Source organism: Narcine bancroftii, chromosome 1, assembly GCF_036971445.1.
Source record: "Narcine bancroftii isolate sNarBan1 chromosome 1, sNarBan1.hap1, whole genome shotgun sequence".
Lineage (NCBI taxonomy): Eukaryota > Metazoa > Chordata > Chondrichthyes > Torpediniformes > Narcinidae > Narcine > Narcine bancroftii.
The window spans coordinates 199,656,721-199,675,325 of NC_091469.1; the positions used below are offsets into that span (position 1 = coordinate 199,656,721).

At 41.4% G+C, this 18,605-nt stretch overlaps 1 long non-coding RNA gene across 12 annotated transcripts in view; it reads right to left on the reverse strand.

Moving 5' to 3' along the window:
* Positions 1–18,605, reverse strand: part of LOC138737341 (uncharacterized) — a 78,302-nt gene that overhangs the window by 16,799 nt on the left and 42,898 nt on the right. For 5 of the 12 annotated variants that reach the window (XR_011340866.1, XR_011340869.1, XR_011340863.1 and 2 more), the window contains 2 exons: positions 6,439–6,563; positions 3,448–4,077 (listed from right to left, as the gene is read on the reverse strand). The exons of 2 other annotated variants lie outside the window; for them this stretch is intronic. This is a non-coding gene — a long non-coding RNA (uncharacterized lncRNA). Of the gene's footprint in view, positions 1–3,447; positions 4,175–6,438; positions 6,564–9,166; positions 9,707–18,605 lie in introns of those variants that run through there. 5 more of the 12 variants (XR_011340867.1, XR_011340865.1, XR_011340868.1 and 2 more) reach the window with 3 other exon arrangements.

The following is an 18,605-nucleotide window of genomic DNA, read 5'->3' on the forward strand; positions in this document are numbered from 1 at the left end:
ACAGTTTAATGTTACAATACATTTTTTCTTGCTTCATAAATAAAGATGACCAATAATTTCACTGTAACTTCCCCACTAATATCCTTAGATGACATACAATGCCATACATATCGTTCTGAGTTCAAAGTGTATTATTTCATAGTGGCAAGTCAAGACTAACATTCAGTGATCTCAAAGCTACAGCCAACATTCAAATCTGTTTCCATTACCACTGGGAATCAAACAGGGGGTTTGAACTCTTAGTCAATGATGTCCATATGAATCAATATGAGTTAATTGTCATATACATAAGTATAATGTACAGATGCCCCAAAACATTTACTTGCTGCAACCACACAGGTACGTAAGATACACTGACTATAATAGTAAAAGTTTAAATTACAACAAATAGCAAGGCAGAAAAAAAATTATAAATTTCAAAAGATAGATAAATAACTATTCACAGTTGTAGTTAGAGTGTTATTTCAGTCACTCTTAATCTATTCCAAAAATGATCTTATTCTTTCCTGCAATAACAATTCATTCTGGATATAGCTTGAACCATTGCTTGTAGAATTGGTTGAAATTTATTTCAAAGAGAAATTGAGGTTGTTTTATATTGCTGCATATGACTTCAGAGTTATCCAATACATTCCTGTAGACATTTTATTTCCCTAATATAACAGTGCATGCCAATGAGTTTCTCATTATTGTTCATCTGATGTCTTGTATCTAAAATGAGCATGTGGTGTTTCTGAACAGCAGAATGCACCCCGCCTAAATATTTAATGAAGAAACTAGAATTATATTCCGTTTTAATAAAGGATGGTGCTCGATACCTGACAGCCGCTAAACAAGGTCACAAGGTTGAGATGCAGGGTTCCCCGAAAGTTGTGAACACCTGCTGTGGTTTCATTAGATCGAGGTCACGCTAAAAAAAATCTCAGCTCAAAGAGTGGGAGAGGGGAAGAAGGGTTGGAAGCTGGTGAAGATAGAAATCAGCAGTATATTGCAGTGGTGACAGTTCAGTAGTTATGGAGAAAACAAGTAGCTCAGAGAGCCAAGTGCTCAAGGCAGGAATCAAGGACACAGCACATCAAAAGTGGAAATGTGGGTAAAGATAAAAACACAAGGTGCCTTCGATTCTGTGGGCAAACTGCCTTTCAGTTAAATATCAGCATTTGAACTTCTTCTGATGCAGGGAATCTAATAAAAACCCATCTTCGCTAAAAAATACAAACAATGTACATCACATATTGTGAATTAAATTGAAACACTGGTTATTTCTTGATGTTTTTCAATTTCTCATAGTGATTCGTTCATGAGATGTAGGAATCACAGGCAATGCCAGCATTTATTGTCCCTCCTCAATACACTTCTTTCTCAGCGACTTGCTGGGCCAGCTCAGAAACTGCATGACATATTGCTGGAGTCACATCTAGTCACAGATTTCCTGACCCTAAGAGTGTTTATGAAACAGATGGATTGTCAAGAAGACCCCAGTGGCTTCGCAGTCATCATTCCCAACAAATGCTTACTGCAGAAATACAAACAATAAATGCTGGAAAGATTCAACAAGCCAGGCCACGTCTGTGGAGAGAGAAAATTAGCTTAAAGTTTCTGGCCTGGGACCCTTCCCTGGAGATAGGAAATAGTAAAAGTTTAATCAAGATAGCATTGGGAGAGGGGAATGGGTGGGGAGAGAGAATTTCTCTGGAAGGTTGAGAAATCCTGCCCAAATTGGCAGTTAAAATCAGACGATTCTTTGTCGTTATTGGAGAGCATGGAATAGGCCCCTCTGCACACCAAGTTCATGCCACGTGATGCTAATAGTGAGGCTCTGGCCCATGTACATTGTTATATATGCCTGTGACTGATATGTGTGTCTGTCCTGTAAAAGGTCAGGGAGTTGCGTGGGTAAATATGTGAGATGGTGAATGGTGGATTGCGGTCAATTAATTCCTGGACTGTCCCAAGCTTCTTTTCTATTGCTAGAGGTGGACAGGTACTTGAATGAGCAATGCAGAGAGAGATTTAAAATTAAAGTGATTATCAGCATGGACACAGTGGGCTGAAGGGCCTGTTTCTATACCGTACTACTCCATGACTCTATAGCTGAGGTGAAGGCAGGTTCTGAGGGACTGCTTGAGAAGAAGAGTTCACGATTTTGGACCACAGTTACCAATGACTTATGATGGCTTTGGGGAATTTGGACCAGGCTCAGGGCGATGCGACGGAGGGGACAATTATTTATCATGGCGTCATAGGTTCCGACAAAAGTTTAGACAGTGATGCAGAAGTGCAATGTCTAGACCAGGGGTGGTTAAACTTGCTTTACATAAGAGCCACATACGATAAACTTCAGATGTTTGAAAGACGCAATCAAGCGATCACAAAGCCATACCCACTAAAACTCCCAATTGTGAGTACTGACTCATACGATTCCTGTCTCAGCCAACATATCTCTGTGTGCTGCACATTGTATGTCAAAGAGCCACATGCGGTGGGGGCATGTGGAGAACACAAAGGTGAGCTTGGTGAGCAAATTGCATTGAGATACCCAACCTGAACAGTGTTCCTGCTGATGGCCTTAAACCAAGTCAAAGTGCTTCACTTTAAGGTTGCATCAAGAACAGACTTCACAGGTGCTCTGGAAGCCTGCTTCTCCAGGATTGGCTGACACAGGTCTCTCAGCCACCAGTGAAAATCCTGGACAAAACACGATATCTTTCTGGGCTCTTAAGGTAAGGAGTAACCTGAACAAGAATGGTTGATTTTGAATAAAATATTATTTTTCATTGACAAAGTATAATATATCTGACTGCAACATTGCCCAATGTGATTTGATTAAATTTACTTTGAATAACTTTGCATGGTTAAGATTTAGGGAAAACTTACTCTAAAACTCCTATTGTCCATCATTCTATCCTCTCCAAAACAATGAGCTGTTATCCACTGCAAGAATGGTGTACTACTGGGAGTTAATAGCAAATAAAGGAAGGTTTTTTTTGTTTTAATCAAGAATCCTTTTGAAATATCTTTAACATCTTTAATTTCTCATGATTTTAATTCCCCCCCAACCATAAAGATGCCTCCTGTATTGTAAAGTTACATATTTCAATATTTTACTGCTTAACGGAAGAAAATGATATGATGCACCACAAACTTAAAATTTGATTTAGATAAAACTTCAAAATAGGAATTTTCATTGCATGTTATTCTATCAAGTGTTCTCAACAAAAGAATCCTTTGTTTAATTTTAATTAAAAATATATTGTGCCAAATCCCTTGAGCTGTACACTAATAATATTCCACATGTGTGCTATCCCATTCCCCAAAAATCAAGCGTGGCTTATTTGTTGTTCACCAACTAACAACTGGAATATAACTGCTGCACAGGATCATTTATGGTCCATCCAAAACACTGGTTTTATTGCACATAAAATATACATTACAATTTATTGAATTCCTTTGTGTTGAAATCTGCTGGAATTTTATTGCCACTACTCTGATCAAGAATTCTGTGCTAGCACTTGTAGAATTTGATAAGGTGTAAAATAGCACAATACATATGATTTAATTTTATTTGATTAGGGTCGACCTGGAGAAAATCTGTGGTAAAGAAATAACACAGTAGGCACAACATCAGAGGAGGGGAAAGCACTACCTTACTGTTCTTAAGTAATTTGAAGCTGACAATGTAGTTACTGGTCAGGATTTCTCAGTCAAATGTGCTCTTTGCTTGTTCTGTTTCACGGGAAAATGCTCCACCATTTTTTTTTGGTTTATGCTTTTATTAAAGACCATGGAGATAACATAGCATCACTGAGTTTGCTGTACTGAATGTGTTCTTTTGATAACATCTTTCCATTGCAGGTGTATTGCAAAAGTTGTCAGTGCTCTGTTCTCATCGTCACTGGAGTGAACTAAGTGTTGACCTTCTGCAGGTGTGTGCATACAATGTGCCTGCCTTAAGGTTATCAGGTTTCACCTTCTGAGAAGGACACACAAGTCAGCAGTTACACACTGATGAGTTGAGACATATCGATACAGCTCACTGGGACACAACGTCGGGGCAACAGTCGATACATATTTTTGCTGGAGACAAAGATGAGGTATAAACAGTATTTATCACAACTAAAGGTCTAACAAGTATTCCATTTTAATTTTAAGATGAATGCCAGGAGTTGTGCATCTGTAAAAATATAGAACAGAGAATGTTGAACAGTACAGCTCAGGATCAGGGATTTTGGCCCATGAACATAATGCCAAATTAAACTAGATCTATTCTGCCCACACACAATCCAATCCATATCCTTCGCTTCCCTGCATATTCATGTGTCTATTTGGAAGCCTCTTAAACACTAATACCAGATCTTCTTTCACCACTGCATTTCGGCAGCTTGTTCTCAGCACAAACTCTTTGTGTAAAAGAAGTTGCTCCAAACATCCCCTTTAAACTTTTCCCATCATCTAAGGTCATGCCTCTAATATTTGACATTGACACTCCGGATAAAAGATTCTGGCCGTCCACCCTATCAACTGTACTTAAATGTCAAGGTTAGGATTTTAAGCGAATGTAACATGTGTTTTGAAGAAGAGGCCACCCAATCAATGTTCATCCCTCTATCAAATCCCTGAAGTAGGCCCATTTTTAATGGGATCATGTTGTGCATGAAACTTCTGCCATAGTTCCTCTATTGCAGCAGCCCTTGCCACCGTTAAGCAGGCCCACTGGTTTTAAAGTGCCACGGCATAGCAGGAAATGTTTGTCGCACATTTCGATAGTTCTCTCCTGATTATTTGGAGATCCCAGTGGATCAGTACTCGTCTCACTAGGCAATATTTGCTGTGGAGCATTCAGCTGGTCAAGGCCCAGTTCTTGCATGGCCTTTCAATTCACTGGGTACCCGATACCCATGCTCCCTTCAACATACAGCATTCCTCTTTCTGAGCTCCTTTCAAACTTATTAATTTCACTGGAGGATTTATTGTAAAAGTGTGTGACATTTTGAAAACATTTTCAAAAGAGGTGCATTTTAAAAATAATAATATCCAATCATCCAGAAAACCTGCTGATTTGGCACCTCCAAAAGTTTTCTTTCTTAAGGCTTTGGGCACACAACTGCTTTTAGTCTTGCCCATTCTTTACACAAACTGTTTATCTTCATATTTTATATCTCGCATTGCTGAATATTTCTTTAAAAAGCTGTAGTACTGTTCATTGGAAAAAAAATTACTCACGGATAAATTTAGATCAACCAAAGTTTTTATCATAATCCATCAGAAAGAAGTGTTGAGACCAAGAGAAATTAATTTACTGCCTGTTTCCATTGGGAAGCTGAGCTCAGTGAAAATGCTGTGTTGCCACTCACCCCTACTGATCACTACTGCCTCCTGCGAGCACAGGATTAGTGAATTCACCCTGCAGTCTTCAGAGCCATTCAAAATGCTGCTGGTTGCTAGGGGAGACAGAACGATGGAGGATTGAGCTGGCCTGGGCAACATTTTTCTTGTGCTCAATCATCAGGAAGAATCCACAACATTTCTTCATAATAAGTGCCTCGTTCTTGAGCCGAAACACACTCACATTCAGGGTTTTTTGTTGAGCAATATTATGGGGTGAATAGAGCAAACATTCTGAGCAGTTGCAATGACTTCAAATTTGAGGTGATTGTTCAGAGCATTGCAAACAAAGTAATTTTATTTCTCATCAAATGTTCAAGATTGAAAGCAGGGGAACCTCAGGAGGAGGACCCTGCCATAAACTTTTGGTTTTTGTTTAAACCTATTCCTTCGAAGGATGTGGATGTCACTGGCAATGTCATACTTGGTTGTCCATTATGAATTGTTTCCAAAATGAAATGGCTTGCCAGGCCTTTTTAAGTTTGGAGTCATGGTAAATTTCTCCATCAGTTGGAGGTTGGTAAACTTCTGCCCCTGAAGGATGTTAGTGCTTCAGATGCCAATCCAACTGTTTCATGGTGAAAGTACTGATTTTCTTTCCAAAATTCAATTTTGTTTACAATTAAACCACGTATAAAAGAAAACCATGCAAGGTCTTCTTCACACCTTTAGTGTCCTATTCCTAGATTGCATAATTGTACATTGTTATATTCATTCTCTAATTTGCTATGTCGCACGATTGGCACTTTTATAGTTATTCCTCACTTTGTTGGGCAATCGTCATTTACTTTGGATGAGTTTGAATGCAGCACGGTTAACATAATAGTGAGCACGACACTACTGTAGTGCCACAAACTGGGTTCGAATTGGCCACTGAGGAGTTTGTACTTTCTTCTGTGATCTGCGTGGGTTTCCTCCGGCGGCTCTGGTTTCCTCCCATGTTCCAAAGAGGTACATGGTTAATAGGTTCATTGATAGCATGGGTGTATTTGGGCAGCACTGACTCATGGACTGGAAGGGCATGTGCTCTACATCTTTGAAACTATTAATTACCTGGAAATCTTGGAGGTAGGGGGAATAGAGTAATGAACATGACCGCTGAAGGTTCTGCATGTACTTCTTCCAAGACAGTCCCATAGGTTCGAGAATAACTTGCTTCCTCTCCAGCTCTGATGGTTCTAAAGTGATTGATGAGACCAATATGAGAGACATATCCAGTTCCCTTAGTTAACTCTTACCTTACTGTTCATTTGGGCAATTCCGTCTGGAAAAATTGCATTGGATCTATCCCAAAAACGGGCAGTTGTTGCTATAACTGCACAGTAAACTCCAGGGGAAGTTGGGAAATGAGCAAGACTCAAATATTTGAAATAAAATCATCAATGCACGCAAGCTGACATCTTCTCTGAAGGGATACCTATTGATCACTTACATTCAGCTGACAAAGTTCAAAAACTCTGTTGTGGAGGAAGCCCATTTATATGCAAGTTCAAATTAAAGTTTATTATTATCCAATTGCACAAGTACAATCCAACGAAACAGTGTTCTCTGGTCCTCAGTGCCAAACATGCAGACACACAAACAGGATAACACACATACAAACAAACAATGTATATGAAGGACAAGTAAACATATATAAAATGATTAAATAAAGATTGTCTAGTAAATATTAGAGTCTAGGATGATTGCTGTATTTCTCAAGTTCCTTTGAGATGTTGACCTTTCTTTTTCTCCCACTGATGCTGCTCAACCCACTGAGTTTCTCTGGTAAACTAGGTGGGCTGCCAACATATTAAAAGGCTCATTCCACCTTGTCCAAACTCTATTCAGCCTCTTCCCCCACCTCAGGAAGAAGATTCAAGAGTATGGGAATCACCCAACTCCAGATTCAAGGACAGTTCCCTTCCTGCCATTATCAACCTCCTGAATGAACCTCACAATGATGTTTCCTTTGTTCCATACCAACTCACCTCTCCCTGTAACTCTGCACTTCTGTCGTACTGTGTCTTATTTGTCCTGCTAGACTGCTCACAAAAACATACTTTATCACTGCTTTCTGGTACATCTGGCAATCAATGAATCCTCACCTGATAAGTCAGCTTTCAACAATGTAGCGCCCCCTCACACGTTTCACATTCAGAATTCAAGAGAACTTGAACCTACCACCTTAAGCATTAATGGTACAGGGTGAACAGTGGGTATTCCCATCAGTGGGTTCAGGGGTCTCATTCTTATCCAGCCTACATAACCATACCTTCTCAAGAAGCATCTTAAACATGCTTAGTCCCTGAAACAACTTCATTTCTTCTTCACAGAAGTCATGTAAAGTGTAACATGAAAATGTGTGTTGTCAAGAAAAAAACTACTGTACTCAAAGACCCCTAATCACTATCAACTTGAGACCACAGGATCATCAATGGACTCTGTTCAATGATCTGCTCTCCATCAAGTAATGTTGCCTCTGAGGGAATATCCTACAAGGGGTTTTGAACTTCATCAGCTGAATGTAAGTGATCAATAGGCATCTCTTTGGCAAAAACTTCAGCTTTCATGCATTCCTGATTTTATTACAAAGAGTTGGGTCTTACTCATTCCCATCTTCCCTTGAAGTTTTCTGTGTAGTTAGAGCAGGAACTGAGCTGATAATTGGGATGACTTGTTAATCTTACCAAATAAACCTGACAATAAGCAAGGTGGCTGGAACTTGAGTTTTACTTCTCTCGTTCCAGGCTCCCTCAGTGTTTGTTCACACATTAAATACACAGTACATTTAATGTGTTCTCGTGGAATTAGAAAGTATTTGGGCAGCTCAGTTGTTGTAGCATTTAGCGCAACACCTTTACAGTGTCAGTGATCGGGACAGGGGTTCATATCCCACGCATTCTGTAAGGAGTCTGTGCGTTTTCCCCGTGTCTGTGTGGGTTTTCCCTGGAAGCTCTGGTTTCCTCCCACCATTCAAAACGCACCAGGGGTTTATAGGTGAATTGGGTGGCAAGGGCTCGTGGCTGAAATAGCCTGTTACCATGCTGTGTCTAAATTAAAAAGTTGGAATGCAAAGGGTGGTGCAGTGGTGGGATTGATATATACATCAGTACAATGCACATGTGCACCGAAACTCTTACTTGCTGCAGCCACACAGGGATGCAAGCTCCACCAACCACAGTAGCAGGTGGAGCTACAAGCTCACTGCTTCTGTGACCCAGGTTCAGTCCCGAACTTGAATGTAGTCTGTTGTTAGTTTCCTCCCACATCCCAAAAAGCTGGTGGGTTAATTTGCAAGTTGTCCCCTTGTGTGGAGGTGTGGTCAGAGAATGGGATAAAGAATGAAATAGAGTCACTGTTGCAATACAGGGAATGCAGCAGTGGGTTTGTGCACAGAAAGATCCCACAAACAGTCATCTGATGGTTAACATGCAATGGCAGCAAGTTGCAGAGTCCTGGATCATCTGGCACAGATGTCCCATGCTTATTTATTGGTAGTCTCTACTGTGTCATTGTAAGGAGTATCTGTGGAATTTCCAGTGAAAACCAGCAGAGGTTCTTCATCTCAGCTGATCCCTCTCCCTAGTATCCCTAGATGGGATTTGACTCTCAGATCCTGCACTGGGTTAGAAATGGGTTAGAGTCCAGAATCACATTGGTTCTGCTGGGGAGTGTGCATATCAAGGAGAAAATGTTTATTTATGGTTTGTTCAGTAATTTAAATGACAAAAAGCATTGTTTTTCTAAAAACTTCATTTATTCGTTCAAAAAACAAATAATAGATGACATATACAGCAATTAAACATGAACATGGACATTTTTTTATATATATATTAAAAAAAAAGAAAAAAAAATCCCTCGCCCCCTACAGCCAACTCTCCTAAGGAGAGCCATATATATAAAAAAAGAAAGGATATAAAAAAAAAGTTAAATATACATATTAAAATCTAATCAATATAAATTGAAATGTAAACATTTTGAGAATAACAGCCACTTATTAATAAAAAGATTATAATTATCATGCAAAACATACATAATTTTTTCCATTATTAAATAATATTTCATCTCATTATGCCATCTATTAATATCAATCATTTTTGTATCTTTCCACGAACTGTAGAGTTGACTTTTTTCAAATTAAAAAAGGATTTTTTTTAAGTTGTAGTTTTTCTCTGAGCCAGAGATGTTCAGAACCATGAGAGCTGGCAAAGCAAAACTTGGGGACTGCTGGCTGTCAGTGGGTTTCAAATGAGACTTCTCCATCACATCACTGAAGATGCTGCCACTGCTCCTGGCCTTACTGGTTCCAGGGGCACTTCAGTCCAGCAAGATAGACCATCTAAATTTGATAGGCATAGAGATTGGATTTAGTTGGTCATGCCAATGAAAACTCGAGCCAATATGTTTTCAATATTTTTAGTAAAGAAATAAAGACTACATATAAGATTTGGAGGATTATTCTTTCACCTTTGAAATGATTGATATAATAAACGAAAGGATATGATATGATATAATGATATGATGCGGTGTGACATGACATGATACGATACCATGTGATACAAGAGTTTATTGTCATTCTGTACAGACAGGCCAAAATTCTTATTTTCTGCAACCAAGTAGGTACATAACAACAATGGTATGAATAAAGTTATCGCAATGTACCATAGACAAAAATATAATTTAAAAAAATAGGAAAATAATCTCCCCTATCACTTCTCAATCTCTATTTTCTACCCACCCACTTGTATCTCCCCCCCCCCCCCCCCACACACACCTCTCCCGCATTGTGTCTTAATTGTAAGCCTGTGCTCCTCCCCCTTGCCCAACACTCACCTTTTTATTCAGGCATCTTTCCTGATTTTTGTCATTTCTGGGGAGGGGCTCAGGCCCGAAACATTGACTGCCTTTGAACACAAGAACATAAGAAATAGGAGCAGGAGTAGGCCATCTGGCTCATCAACCCTTTTCCACCATCCAATGAGATCATGGCTGCTTTGATGATAGACTCATCTCCACCTGCTTGCCTTTTCCCCACATCCCTTAATTCCCTTACAATGTAAAAAATCTATCCAACCTTATATATTTACTGAGGTAGCCTTCACTGCTTCAATTGTTAGCAAATTCTACAGATTCACCACCTTCTAGGACAAGCAGTTTCTCCTTATCTCTGACCTAAATCTATAGCCCTGAATCTTGAGACTTTGTTTCCTAGTTCTCATCTCCCCTACCAATGGCAACAATTTACCCCTACCTCTATGCCTTTCATAATTTTATATATATTTCCATAAATCACCTAAAGGCCAGATGACTCAATCTCTCCTCATAGGCTAACCCTCATCTCTGGAATCAACCTCTCTGCACCTCCTCCAAAGCCAGTACATCCTTCATCAAGGTAAAATATGAAAGTCTGCAGACACCCTGGTTGAAGCAAAAATGGAATGTTGATGAAACTCAGCAGGTCAAACAGTGTCCTTTATGTAACAAAGATAAAGATACATAAACTAACGTTTTAGGCTTAAGCCCCTCATTAAGATAGGAAAAAATGTAGGCAGGCGCCAGAACATAATGGTGGTGGGAGGTGGGTGGGGTAGGGGGAGGAACACAGTCCCACAGGCAGGAGGCAATATGTGGAGAAGGGAAGGGGGAGGAGCGATGGTTCTGTGAATGGAGAGGGAAGGGGGTGGAGACCTGGAGCAAAGAAGACAAAGGGAAGGCAGGCAGAATGGAGAGAAGGTTGCAGAAACAGGAAAAGTCTACATTAATCCTATCAAGTTGGAGAGTGCTCAGATGGAAAGTTAAGTGTGCTCCACCAACTTACGGGTGGTCTTAGTGGGACAGTACTCGAGGCCGTGGACAGACATATCATTATAGGAGCTGGGCATGGAATTGAAGTGGTTGGCCACAAGGAGATCCCTGTCACTGATGCAGACGGAATGAAAGTGCTCAGCGAAGCAATCTCCCAGACTGCGCCCGGTCTCTCCAATGTTGAGAAGGCCACAGCAGGAGTACTGGATGCAGTAGATGAATCCCGCGGATATACAGTGAAGTGTTACTTCACTTGAAATGACTGTTTGGGGCCTGAAATGGAGGAGGTGTGAATGCAGAGGTAGCACTTCCTGTGGTCGCAGGGGAAGGTGCCAAGGGGGCGACTGGTGGGAAGAGACGAGGAAGTCCCAGAGGGAGTAGTCCTTAAAGAAAGGGAAGAGGGGAAGATGTATCTGGTGGTGGGACACATCTCCTTGCCCACTTCCACAACTGTGACTCTCTACCTCCTACTCAAGACCCCTTCTCCCACTTTAAGCCTTCTTCCTTCTCTTGAACACCTTGTCCTGACCATCTGCATGCTCTGGATCCTTTTATTTTCAATTGCCGCCGAGTCATCAACCTTCTCAATTTCACCACTCCCCTCTCTTATTCCAATCACACCTCCTCTGAACGCTTTGCCCTCCACGCTCTCTGCAACAATCCCAACCTCATCACCAAACCCGTAGATAAGGGTAGTGCTGCTGTGGTCTGGTGCATTGACTTCTGCCTTGCCAAGGCCAGATAACAGCTCTCAGACACCTCCTACTTGTCCCTTCCACAGGATCCCATCACAACTCATCAAGCTTCTGTCTCTAACACTATCTTCAACCTCTGGTCACCTCCCTCCCATGGCTTCCAGCCTCATTGTCTCCCATCCCTGCACTACCACACTACCCAGTTTACCTCCTACCCAAGATGCACAAACCCAATAATCTAGATAGACCCATTGTTTCCACAGGTTCATGCCCCACTAAACTAGTATTGTTTTACCTTGACTCCATCTTTTCTCCCGTTCCAATCCCTCCCCATGTACATCTGCAATACCTCATGTGCCCTCCATCTCTTCAATCAATTCCAATTTCCTGAATTTGACCGCTTCATTTTCATAATGGATGTCTAATCCCTTTGCACCTCCATCACCCATACAGAGGTCTCAAAGCTCTTTGCTCCCCTCCCCTTCTCCATCTGTCAGAACTTGCTCCCTCTCTTAATAATTTCTCCTTTGACTTATCCTACTTCCTTCAAATCAAAGGAGTAGCCATGAGTGCCCGCATGGGTCCATGCTATGCCTGCCTGTTTGTGGGCTTTGTGGAGCAATCCATGCTGCAAGCCTACACAGACAAGAACCCCCCAACTCTTCCTGCACCATATTGATGACTACTTTGGGGCTGCCTCATGCTCCTGTGATGTGCTCGTCAACTTCATTCACTTTGCTGCCAACTTGCACCCTGATCTCAAATTCACCTGATCCATCTCTGGCAACACTCTCCCCTTTCTTGATCTCTGTGTCTCTACCGATATATATTACAAACCCTCCATCTCCCACAACTCCCTCGACGACACTTCCTTACACCCTGTCCCCTGCAAGGATTCTATTGCTTTCTCCAAATTTCTCCGTCTCAACTGCATTTGTTCCTAAGAGGAGTTCTTCCAGTCCAGATCAAATTAAATGTCCTCCTTCTTCCACAAACATGGCTTCCTCTCCATCACCATCAACTCAGCCTTTATCTGCATCTCCTCCATTTCCCGATCATCTGCCCTGGCTCCCTTTGCCTCCAAATGTAACAAACAGATGATCCCACTTGTCCTTACCTACTACCCTTCACATCCAACACATTATCCTCCGTATTTTCCGCCATCTCCAACCTGATGCCACCACCATACACATTTTCTCCTATCCTCCCCTCTCTGGCTTCCACAGGGACTGCTTCCTCTGGGACTGCATTGTCCACTCATTTCTTCTCACCAATCGTCCCCTTAGTACCTTCTGCTGCAACTGCAGGAGGTGCCATACCTACGCCCATACCTTTTTCCTCACCACCATTCTGGGCTCCATACAGTCCTTCAAGTGAAGCAACACTTCACTTGTATATCCATGGGAGTTATCTAATGCATTCAGTGCTCCAGCTGTTGTCTTCTCTACATTGGAGAGACCAGACCTGGATTAGGAGATCACTTTGTTGAGCATCTTCATTCTGTCCGCATCAGTTACAGAGATCTTACAGTGGCCAACTATTTCAATTCTGCACCCCACTCCCATGCTGATATGTGGCCTCAAAGACCACCTGTAAATTGGTGGAGCAATACTTAATTTTCCATCTGGGCACTGGGATGTGCTTCTCCCCCTGCCCCCTCCCCCACCATTATGCTTGGGTGTCTGCCTACATTTTTTCTGACCCCGATGAAGGGCTCAAGCCTAAAACATCGGTTATGTAAAGTCTCACTATTTGACCTGCTGAGTTTCTTCAGCATTGTCTTTTTACATCCTTTCTCACGTAAGGAGACCAGAACCACACTCAGTACTCCAGATTCAGCATCACCAATACTTTGTACAGTTGCGGCATAACCTCCCTGCTCTTAAATTTCATCCCACCAGCAATGAAGGCCAACACGCCATTTGTCTTCTTGATAGCCTGCTGCACCTGCAAACCAACCTTTTGTAATTCATGCACAACCACTCCCAAGTCCTTCTACATGGCAGCATGCTGCAATCACTTGCCATTTAAATAATATTCTGATCTTTCATTTTCCCTCCCAAAGTGGATAACTTTACATTTGCCAACATTATACTCCATCTGCCAGACCCTTGCCCACTCACCTAACCTTTCTATATCTCTCTGCAGACTCTACGTATCCACTAGATTAGGTGTCATCAGCAAACTTAGATACACTACACTTTGCCCCCTCTTCCAGATGGTTTATGTATATCATAAACAGTTGTGGACCCAGGACCAACCCCTGCGATACCCCACTCACTACCAATTGCCAATCAGAAAAACACCCCTGTACCCCAACTCTCTGCTTTCTATGGGTTAACCCAGTGGTTCTCAACCTTTTTCTTTCCACTCACACATCACTTTGAATATTCCCTATGCCATCAGTGGTCTGTGATTAGTAAGGGATTGCTTAAGGTGGTATGTGAGTGGAAAGAAAAAGTTTGAAAACCACTGTTTTAATCATACCTAATTGACTTGTTATGTGCACAGTTTCATAACTCCAAAGGAAATGGACCAATGACAATTTTTCTCAAGCAAAATATTTCATTAACAATTGGGTCTAGAGCAGAGATTCTCAACCTTCCCTTCCCACCCACATACCACCTTAAGTAATCCCTTACTAATCACAGAGCACCGATGGCATAGGGATTACTTAAAGTGGTATGTGAGTGAAAAGAAAAAGGTTGAGAACCACTGGATAACCAATCCTCTATCCATACTAATATATCACCCCCAACTCTATGCATTCTTGTCTTCTGTAGTGCCTAGAATCATGGAGTTATGGAGTTAAACAGCACTGAAACAGGCCCTTCAGTCGACTGTCCATGCTGACCATCAGGCACCAACTATCGCTACATTAATTGCATTTCATATTCTCCTCATATCATCACCTAACTCCAGGCTTGTCCCTTTTAATTTATATATCGAATGCACCTCCTTTGGGCTCCTAGCTTGACCTTTCACCTTTCATAAGTTATGACTCCACTACACAGTCCTGCCTCCTTCACATCCATCTCCGGTTGCTGGGTCCTGACTCCTCATTTACCAATGTACCACTTCTGTCCCTCTTTGGACTTTGGAGATAAAGGTGTGGAATCACAAAGTGAAGTGATTTAGGATGCTGAGCAGTTGGAACTGGAGCAAAGAATAGAAATAGAACACCTAACATGTCCCAGCGTCTCCAACATGGAAATGTTATTTAACTAAATGAGGGATGCTATAGCATGAAAGTTACAGGAGATAGAACGATGCAAAGTGAATAATGTTTAAATTCCACAGAGATGAACAGTGTTCAACTCATGAAAACAGGCCCTAGAGTTTTCCAAGACATCAATCATTGCCCCTTTATCACGTTTAAGTTTTTTGTGAGCAGCATGGTTGTCTGGAATGCAGTAATATGCCTCCTGAAACTATACTCATTCCCTTCTCAAAGGCCTCTGAGTATGATAATCACTGCCATGTAATTTTAGGAAAGGTATTTTATTGGCTATAGTTACCGTAAGCCTGGATTTATGAATGTAATAGAGCTTGGATGTTAAGATGGGGGGGAGGGAGGGGAAAGAAAGAAAGGCATATTCCTAAGACACATTTGAATGCAAGAAAACATTGTTCAGCTTTTGAATCCCAGAATTTTCCTCTGACCTTTTGATCAGTGGGTGCAGACACATCACGTTAAAATTGTTAGAACTGCACCTGTTTGGTGATGATAGATTCAGAGATTGAAAAATAAAAGTGCAGGTTTGGGACATTTTTGGACCAGGTGAAGTGAAACAAAGAGATTAAAAAAAACTTCAATGCTGTCGCTTATTTTAAATGAATCCTATGCTCAGCGATGCAGAGATCAAAATAAAACAAGCACTGTTAGTTTGAGAGCCTCACCTGTGGCAGTGTTATTGATAAGTCTGTCAACCCTTCCAATATTGGACAAGTAATGACAGCTGATGATTAGGCTGCTCCTGAGCTATTAAGTACATTTTGAGTCTCCACACAAGAGCTTCTTAATCAAGTGGGAACAAAGCCTGCCTTCAGCATGATCATATCCCGAAGAGCAGAGAGCCTGGATCTCGCGATTTGAAAGACACCAACTGTTAAGCTTTCAGGATCCTCCGAAGTTGTCGTAGAGGTAGATGTCAAAGGTCACCACGTGGTGTTATCTGTAATGAATGAGGGCTGGCTCACTGGGAGGGCGCTGACAGAAGCACCCAGTGAAATTACAGAAAATTGGGTGTTTTGTCAACATTTCAACGGCAGATTTACCAGAAAAAGCCATCTCCAGTCGCAGACGTTTAAATGCATCATTCAGGCAGAATTGACTGACAAAAAAAGCTCTATGTTAAGAGTGATATTTTATATCATTTCTTTCAGTGATTGTTAAGTGTCTGGATAGCCATCTTAACACGAGATATCTCTGGCTTGTGTTCACTGGGGTTCACAGGAAAGAATTTTTTTTTAAGAAGGAAAATCCTTGAAAGAAAACATTCTGTTGAATTGTTGCTCCGTCATTCTTCTGCAATGAGATCTCCATCTGTGTATCCCTTCTTCCTTAGACTGTTTCCACAGCAGAAAATGAAACCCAGCTTTTTCCAGACACCATCACACAGTAGGACAAGGGGGGGGGGGGGTGGAAAACGCAGAAGGAAATTATACCCCACCTCCACCTCCCCCCCAAGCAATTGACAAACAAGAGAGGTTTAGCCACAGCTGAAGATTTTAAAAAAATCCTGCAGATGTTGGAAATCTGAAATCAAAGCAAAAGACGCTGGAAAGACTGAGCAGGTCAGTCAGCCACTGTGAAGGAGGAACAGTGGCGAATGAGTCTGGACACAAAACGTTGACTGATCATTTCTCCCCTTAGATGCTTGTCGTATCCCTCCTGCTTCACATTGTCTGCTCAAAGTTCCAACACCTGCACTTTAGGTCTTTTTTACCAACAAATAACCCTGCTGACCCTTGTATGGAAGATCTCCTGGTGTAAATTTCCTGAGGGTTGGTTAATCTCTGAAACTCTCCAGAGGGTTGTGGAGGCTGAATCACTGGACATATTTATAGAGGAATTAGATACACTTCTGAAAGATGAGGGAATTGAGGGTTTTGGGGAACTGGCACAGAAAAGGAGATGCGGAGATCATCCATGGTCATAGAACCTGAGAGCATGACATCACAGAAACAGGCCCTTTGCCCATTGAGTCTGTTATTCTACCTAATCTCATTGACCTGCACCAGGACCATAACCCTTCATACCCCTCCTATCCATGTACAATTTTTCTTAAATATCAAAATTGGGCCCAGATTTACCATTTCAGCTGGGCCACTCTCTACATGAAGAAGTTCCCCCTAATGTTCCCCTTAAAATTTTCACATTTCACCCTTAACCCATTTCATCTAGTACTTGTCTCACCCAACCTTAGTGGAAAAAGACTGCCTGCATTTACTCCCTCATATTAAATGATGGGACAGGTTAGAGGGGATGAATGGTGTAATCCTGCTCCAATGTTAATTCTTACAGCAGCTCATCTTCGAACAGGGCCACACAATCTAGGACTTGGCCATATCTCAATAATTTCACAAAATGTTCCTGATCAGCTCATTGACTTGCATGTAGTACCTAGCCCACATCTTTTGGTTTTTTTTTATGTATCTGCAGCAGTTAACTTTGTTGTGTATCTGTGGTGATATGTTTCTTCCATTGTATATAGTTATGGAGCTGGCCCGCCCACTGATGACTCATACTCCATGACTTCTCCCCCATGGTCCTGGGCCATAAAGGTCAAGCCACCTCTCCCTCCCTGCCATTCCTATATCTGGATTAAAGCTTATTGTTTCCTCAGCTTAGTCTTTGTGGTTTCTGGTTGTGCACTATGGTATCAATATTCAATCTACCTTCCATCTTATCACACTCCTTTCCCAATCCAATTTAAAAAAACTTGCAGATGCTGGAAACCAGAAATATAAGCAGAAAATGCTGGAAACACACTACAGATCATGCTGGACCTGTGGCAAAAGAATCAGAGGTGATGTTTCGGGTCCAAGACCCTTCATCAGAACAGGGAAGGAGAGTAAAGCAGCAACTGATGGGATGTCTAATAGGGTAACACTGGGCTGATCAAGGGAACAAGCTACACCATCCCCTTGTTCTGCTCTTCCCACAATCTGCATCCTCAAAATTCTTCATCCCTTATTATTTCTGAGTCCTGACGTAAACTCGCTTGGTGAGTTTGCAAAGACTTACAAGAAATTGGAAGGGGAGGACAGGAAAAAAATGAAATGAAAATAAATTGCATTTTTACAGTAATGGGACAACCCAAGTTGCTTTGCATCCAATGAGACACCTCTCTCATGTTGCAGGAAACACAATGGTCATAACAAATACAGAAATCTCCCACAGAAAATCTTGTGATCAACTGAACTTACATAGAAAGAGAGATAAATATTAGGCAAGCCACCAAATATAAATTCTCCACTATTCTTCATTGTGGTGCAGTGAGATAGTTTACATCCACTCCAGAGAGCAAACGAGAGGCTATTCACAATACGAAGCATGGTAATTGTTGCAAATCCACACTCATAAAACCTCTGCTTCAATAACTAAATAAAAATCATTTTTATTTCCACATTGCGCCCATTGTCCTGATTTGGCTGGAAACCTTTGAAAGGCAAGGGAAGTTGACTTATATAAGTATCCAGATTCCACTTGGGAAACATTTGCATTCATGAATG